This window comes from Octodon degus, unplaced genomic scaffold (assembly GCF_000260255.1).
Source record: "Octodon degus isolate 3935 unplaced genomic scaffold, OctDeg1.0 scaffold00068, whole genome shotgun sequence".
Lineage (NCBI taxonomy): Eukaryota > Metazoa > Chordata > Mammalia > Rodentia > Octodontidae > Octodon > Octodon degus.
The window spans coordinates 2044767-2052148 of NW_004524644.1; positions in this window are offsets into that span (position 1 = coordinate 2044767).

A 7382-nucleotide genomic window follows, 5' to 3' on the forward strand; every position below is an offset into this window, starting at 1 on the left:
CTTCCCTTTTACTTGCATTATACCTTTTGATCGTATTTCGTCTTCTCAGTTCTTATACTAGGGAAACTATATGATATTTCCACATGTGTGTCTGGTTTATTTCACTTATGAGTATATGTTCAAGTGGCATCCACTTCAATATAAATGCTTCGAGTTTATCATTCTTAATAACTGATTAATACTCCATTGTGTGAAAATACTACATCTTTTTCAACTATTCCTCAGGTGATGGGCGTGTTGGTTGTTTCCAAGATTTGACTATCACAAATTGTGCTGCTATAAACATAGGCACACATCTATCCCTATGATATGATGTTTTCAGATCCTCTGGGAAAATTCCCAGTAGAGGAATAGCTGTTTCAAATTGGATTTCCAGTCCAACGTTTCTAAGGAGTCTCCATACTGTATTCCATAATGGGTGCACCAGTCTACACCCCCACCAGCAGTGGAGAAGGGTTCCTTTTTCCCCACAGCCTCTCCAACATTTGTTGTTGGGTGATTTCTTTATGATAGCCATTCTTTCAGGGGTGAGATGATAGCTCAATGTAGTTTTAATTTGCATTTCACGAATGGCTAGTGATGTGGAGCATTTTTTCATATATTTATTCACTTCTTTAATTTCTTCCTCTGAGAAGTATGTGTTCATCTCCCATGCCCATTTCTGAATTAGGTCTTTAAATTTTGGGGCCCCAGTGTTTTTTAGTTCTTCATAAATTCTAAAGAGCAGACCTTTGTTTGAGTACTTATTTGTCATGATTTTTTCCAAATTTGTGGGTTGCCTTTTCACTTTGTTGGTAATTTCTTTTGACGTGAAAAAACTTCTCAGTAAGAGCAGGTCCCAGTTGTTAATTCTTTCAACTATTTCCCATGCAATTTGATTTCTGTTCATGAAGTCTTTGCCTACCCCTATGTCTTCAAGAGTTCCTCCTACTTTCTCTTCCAGGAGATTTAGTGTCTCTGCTTTAATGTTTAGATCTTTAATCCATTTTGACTTTAGTTTAATGTGTGGTGATAGAACTGGGTCAAGTTTCAGTTTTCGGCATGTAGATAGCCAGTTTTTCAAGCGCCATTTGTTAAAGAGGTTATGTTTCTTCCCGTGGGTCTGTTTTGCCCCTTTGTCAGAGATAAGGTAGCTGACTGTGTTCATAAAAGATTCAGAGTGTTCCATTGTATTCCATTCATCCCCAGGTCTGTTTCATTGCCAGTACCATGCTGATTTTATCACAGTAGCCTTGCAGTATAATTTCAAGTCAGGAATTGTAATGCCTCCTGCCTTGTCTTTATTGCCCAGAATTACCTTTGCTATTCTAGGTATTTTCTGGTTCCAGATAAATTTTAGGAATGATTTCTTTACCTCCGTGAGGTATTTTGGTGTTAGTCTGATAGGGATTGCGTTAAATCTATACAGCAATTTTGGGAGTATGGCCATCTTCACAATGTTGGTTTTACCTATCCAGGAGCATGGAATATCTTTCCATTTTCTGAAATCCTCTATGATTTCTTTTGTCAGAGTACTGTAATTTTCCTTGAAAAGTTCTTTGACCTCTTTAGTTAGATGAATTACAAGGTATTTCATTTTCCTCGGTGCTATTGTAAAAGGTATTGTTTCTATAATTTCCCTCTCATTGTGTTTGTTGCCTGTGTAAAGGAATGCTATTGACTTGTAGGTATTCACTTTGTAACCTGCTATGCTACTGAATTTCTGTATTAATTCTAGTAGCTTCTCTTTGGAGTTTTTTTGGTCTTCCAAGTAAAGTATCATGTCATATGCAAATAAAGACAATTTAACTTCTTCTTTACCTATTCTTATTCCTTTTATTTCTTTCTCTTGTCTAATGGCTGTAGCTAATGATTTCAGAACTATGTCAAATAGTAGTGGTGAGAGAAGACATCCTTGTCTTGTACCAGATCTGAGAGTAAAAGATTTCAGTTTTTCCTCTTTTAGGATTATGGTAGCCATTGGGTTTTCATAAATAACTTTTACCAGATTGAAGTAGAGGCCATCTATTCCAATTTTCTGTAGGACTTTGAATATGAATGAGTGTTGGACTTTGTCAAAATCCTAGTCTGTATCAATTGAGATGATCATGTGGTTTTCAGTTTCACCCTATTGATATAGTGTTTTACATCTATAGAGTTTCGAATATTGAACCATCCTTTCATCCCTGGGGTGAATCCCACCTGGTCGAAAATATCTTGTGATAGGGAATACTAGAATCAATATATCAAGATAATATAAAATACAGACAAATGTTTCTATATTATGTGAAAATGGATGAAAATATAAAATTTGAATAACTAAGAAAAAAGGAAAACAAGTACTTGAATATTGATAGTTAGGAGTAAGATTTTTGTTTCACATTTTACATTACTGCAATGTTTTATCAACATTACTATCTTTATAACACATCTGTTTTGTATTAGTATTGTACCATATAGAAATAATATGCTGTCTAATTATTTAGAAATGCCCTTGTTAGGGAGAAAGTTGAAAAAATAAAATCAGAAAAATGTGATGTGAGACAGGATACTTGTTCTTTACAATTATGTAGGAAGAAATAGTCATGGAGCCATGACTGTGTAGTCATTAGAAAATAGTGAGCATAGGTTGATTAGACAGTGGGAATATCTTCCTGGATACACTTTGGAGAAAATGCACTTAATAAATCAGTTACAGTTATTCAAATGTAGGAATTAAGTATTTTTTTTTGTTTGAATTCTTGTTTCATCTTCTTTTTTTCCATAATTTCATTGAGAAACAAAAAAAAAAGAGACAGTTTCAAATCAAAGTGGTAGGACAGTTTCAATAATTAACACATTTCATACATTCTTCCTAGTGGTTAATTGCTGTACAAGATGAGGACATGATATCCTATTTAGAAACACTATTAGAACAAATCCCTCTATTCATTAAGAGAATGTAACTATATATCTATCCTAACCACTTTGAATACACAGTTACAAAATGGACATTCATCTGTATCCCCTTTTTTGTTAAGTTCGTTGTTTGAATATTATAGGTTTGTTAATTCAGCAAAATATTCTAAAGGAGTCCAGTAGTCCATAACAGTATTGGGTCTTCTGCTTCACTGGCAATGTCAGAAATTTTTGACCTGAGTCCCCTACAGCTCAACATAACAGCATGGCTTTACTTCTAATACTTTGTTTTTATACTTTTTTGTTGGATGGTTAAGACCAAGGTAAAGCAGGACCTATGCAACAAGAGTTGTAGCTTTTGAGTCTGATAAGGTCAGTGAAATCCCCTCAGGATTTATCCTGAGATCCTATACCTGAGATTGTAGAACCTTTGTCAGTGTCAGCCATGTAGATGTGTCATGGCCATTGCTTCGCCAGTGTGCTTTCTGTGAAAACCTGAGAGAATGTTTTCGCTCCATGTGACTCTCCTTAGCTAAGTAATTTAAATAGGAATATTTTATAAATGAAGTTAATTCTGTGGTCTTCTGGTTTTCTACAGTGTATTTTGTAGACTGTGGACTTATTTTCTGATACAGCAATGACTTATTGTAAATATCTATCTGAATGTGAAAGGATTTGTCAAAAGGTCATTTCTACACATACTTGAATCTAAAGTGGTTTTGGCCCATTATGAACTGTCTATAGGGACATGGATATCATTGGAGGGGTGGAGTGCATATCACAATCATATGGGGTTTACTGAAGGGTGTGTTCAATTTTAAGTAACCTAAGGACTTTTACTGATTTTTTTAAACTTGGTGTGTGAAGGTAGACAATCTAATGTTATATTTGGTGGTTCAATGTGTTGTGAGGATCTGGACTCTTTCTAGTCCTCCCTGTCTTCCTTAGCTTGGATTTTATCCCCAGGATTCTGTTTTATGGTAGAGCTACCTATATATGATGCAAGTGTCATGATCTCTCATTCTCAATTCCTGATTTGTAAAGAAGAAAAAAAAACACAAAACCAGATAATATGCCATATCCCTCAGGTTTTGGACTGAACTGGGCTTAGTATTTATTATAGTAGTAAAATAGTAAAAAAAAAAAAAAAAAAAAAAAAAAAAAAAAAAAAAAAAAAGCCCCACGCACAATAGTAAGCAGAACCTTTTGAATTGAATTCCATGAAAAACATACAATGTTTTATTATTTGTACTAGTATACAATGGTTGAACCCTTATACTTGCATTAAGAAACAGCCAAAGGTGCAATTATCTGAGCCTAAAGGTCATGTCGGGAGGAACAGAAAAATCACCACAAGTAAAGAATTGAATCAGCACCTTTTTCTTTAGCATGTATTCCTTTCACATGAATAATGTTTTCTTGAATGCCTAAAAAAATAAGTCTTTCAATGGTTACTAAGGTACAAACTAAAGGCATAGAAAATATATTCAATGAAGTAAAAGAAAATGTCCCAAATCTTAGGAAAGATAGAGACACTGAGGTATAGGCAGCATTTTTAACCCAACAGGCATAGCAAGAACCTCCCTATCATGGTATAAAACCAAGATTACAGAACAATTAAAGATTACTGAATGTTGCAGAAGATAAACGTCAAATCATTTATAAAGGCAAACTCATCAGAATAAGTGCCGATTTCTTAACAAAGAAGGCTGGGAGAAGGGGAAAGCATGGAATGATGTATTCCAAACCCTGAAATACAGTATTGCCAGCCTAGATTACTATATCTAGCAAAGCTATCTTTGAGAACAACCAAAAGAGAAAGAGAAATAAAGACCTTCCAAGATAAGTATAAACTAAAGAAATTTATGACCACTAAATTAGTATGGCAGAAGGAATCCTACAAACAGAAAAGTAGATAAACAAATAAGAGTTATGAAAGACTCAAACACTAAAAAAGCAACAAAATGGCAGGAATTAGTGTATAATTTTCAAGAGTAACCTTAATACAAAGGTTACTCTTGTATTAAGTAACTAAAAAGCACTGACTAGCAAGTTGCACAAATAGATATATAAGGCTAAACTCTTTGCCTTTTGCAAGATAGTAAACCATGCAAATTGAACCTGGAAAAAAACAAGAGTACCTATATTCACATTTAACAGAGAAGAATTGAGCTAAAATTTTTCAGAAGAAACAAAAAGTTCACATAAACTTATAGCCAAGTTCACTAAAAGAGAGAAGGGCCTGAGTAAATAAAATCAGATATAAAAATGGAATATTATAGCAGACACAACTGAAATACAGAGAATCATTACAAATTGTTTTGAAAACCTACATTCTAATAAATTGGAGAATCTAGAAAAATGGATACATTTCAGGACACATATTATGTACCAAAATTTAGAAACAGATTTTTTATGTATCAAAAAACTGAAATGGATCAATAACAAGCAATGGGTTTAAAGCAGTAATAAAAATATCTCCCACAAAGAAAAACTCAACATATAACATTCACTGCTGAGTTTTACCAGACCTATGAAAATCTAACACAAATGTTCTTCAAAGTAATCCATGATATAGAAGGAGAAGGGACATTTTCCCATTCCTTCTACGAGGCCAATATCATTCTGATACTCAAACTGGATAAAAACACAGCAAAAAAAATAGACAAATGTTCTTGATGAACAGAGTTGCAAAAATCTTTAATAAAATACTTATGAAACAAGTACTACATGTTAAAAAGGATCATATGCTAGGATTAAGTTGGTTTCATTCTAGGTATACAAAGATGATTTAACATATGAAAGTCAACAAAAATAATACACTACATAAATAGAATAAAGGAAATTACATGATCATTTTAATTGATAAAGGAAATAACTTTGGCAAAATTTATTATTGTTTCATGATAAAACTCTGAAGAAGCTAGGCATAGGAAGATCACATCTCAACTTAAATATATATATATATATATATATATATATATATATATATCCCAAAACCAACATTACAGTTAGCAAGGAAAAGGAAATAATTTCTTCTAGAATGTGGAATGAGAGAAAAAGTTTACTCTCATGACTTCTATTGAACATAGCACTTAAAATTTTAATCAGAGCAATTTAGCAAGAGAAATATAGGGCTACAAATAGGAAAAGCAAGAAGTTGAACTATCTTAATTTGCATATTATATGATCTCACAAGACCCTAAAGGCACCACTGAAAGACTTGTAGCTCTGATAAACAAACTCAGTAAAATGACAAGAAACTAAATAAGCATATAAAAATCAATAGGTTTTTGTATACTAAGAGAAAGAAATTAGAAAACCAACTCCATTTACAATATATTATTAAAAAACCCTCCAAAAAACAAAATACAAAACAAAATAAAAATACCAAAGAGTCAATTTTACCAGGCAGATAAAAGACTTTTACAGTGAAAATTAAAGAACACTGAATAAAGTGAAGAGTCACTAGACTATGAAAAAACCTCCCATGTTCACGGAGCAATAGCATTAATAATGTTTAAAATCACCATATTACCTAAAGTGATCTATAAATGGAAAATAATTTCCTTGAAAATACCAATGACATTCTTCACAGAACTAGAAAAAAATCCCAAAATTCATATGAAAAAACAAAAAGACTCAAATTAGCCAAGTGAATCCTACTTAAAAAGAGCAATGCTGGAGTTATCATAATACCCAACTTCAAAATACATTACAGAGTCATAGTAACAAAAACAGCATGTCACTTGCATTAAAGCATATGTCGACTAACGATGCATAATAGAAGAGAGAGAAATAAACCCCCACAAGTATAGATATCTAACTGAAGGGTTCACAAACATGTTGGAGAAAAGACAATTTCTTTAACAAATGGTCACTGGAAAACTGGCTTTCATACGTGGAAGACTGAAACTTGATTTCCATTTCTTGTTCTATGCCAAAAAGGACTGTGAAAAGATCAGAGACCTAAAATGTTAAAGCTGTTATAAGAAAACATACAGGAAGCATGTCAACATATAGGAATGAGAAGCAACTTTTGGAATTGGAGTCAAATAGCTCAGGAAATAGTAGCAAGACTTATCAGAGGGGCTATGCCAAATGTAAAAGTTTCTGCACAGCAAGTGATGCAGCAGAGTGAAGAGGCAGCCTACAAAAGTGGAGAAAATCTCCAATTACTCTTTCAATAGAGGATTAATAACAGGAATATATAAAAAGTAAAAAAAACCCCTCCAAAATAACAAATAATCTAATAAAAAATACACAAATGGACTGAAAGATACATCTCAAAGGAAGAAGTACAAATAGTCGATAATTATATGGAAAAAAAAATTTAACATCTTTAGCTATCAGGGAAATGAAAATGAAAACTACATTGAGATGCCACTTTGCCCCAGGTAGAATGGCTGTCATTTAGAACACAAAAATAATGAAAGATGGAGAGAATACATCTTTTTTTTAATTTTTTTATTTATTTGAGAGAGAGAGAGAGAGAGAGAGAGAGA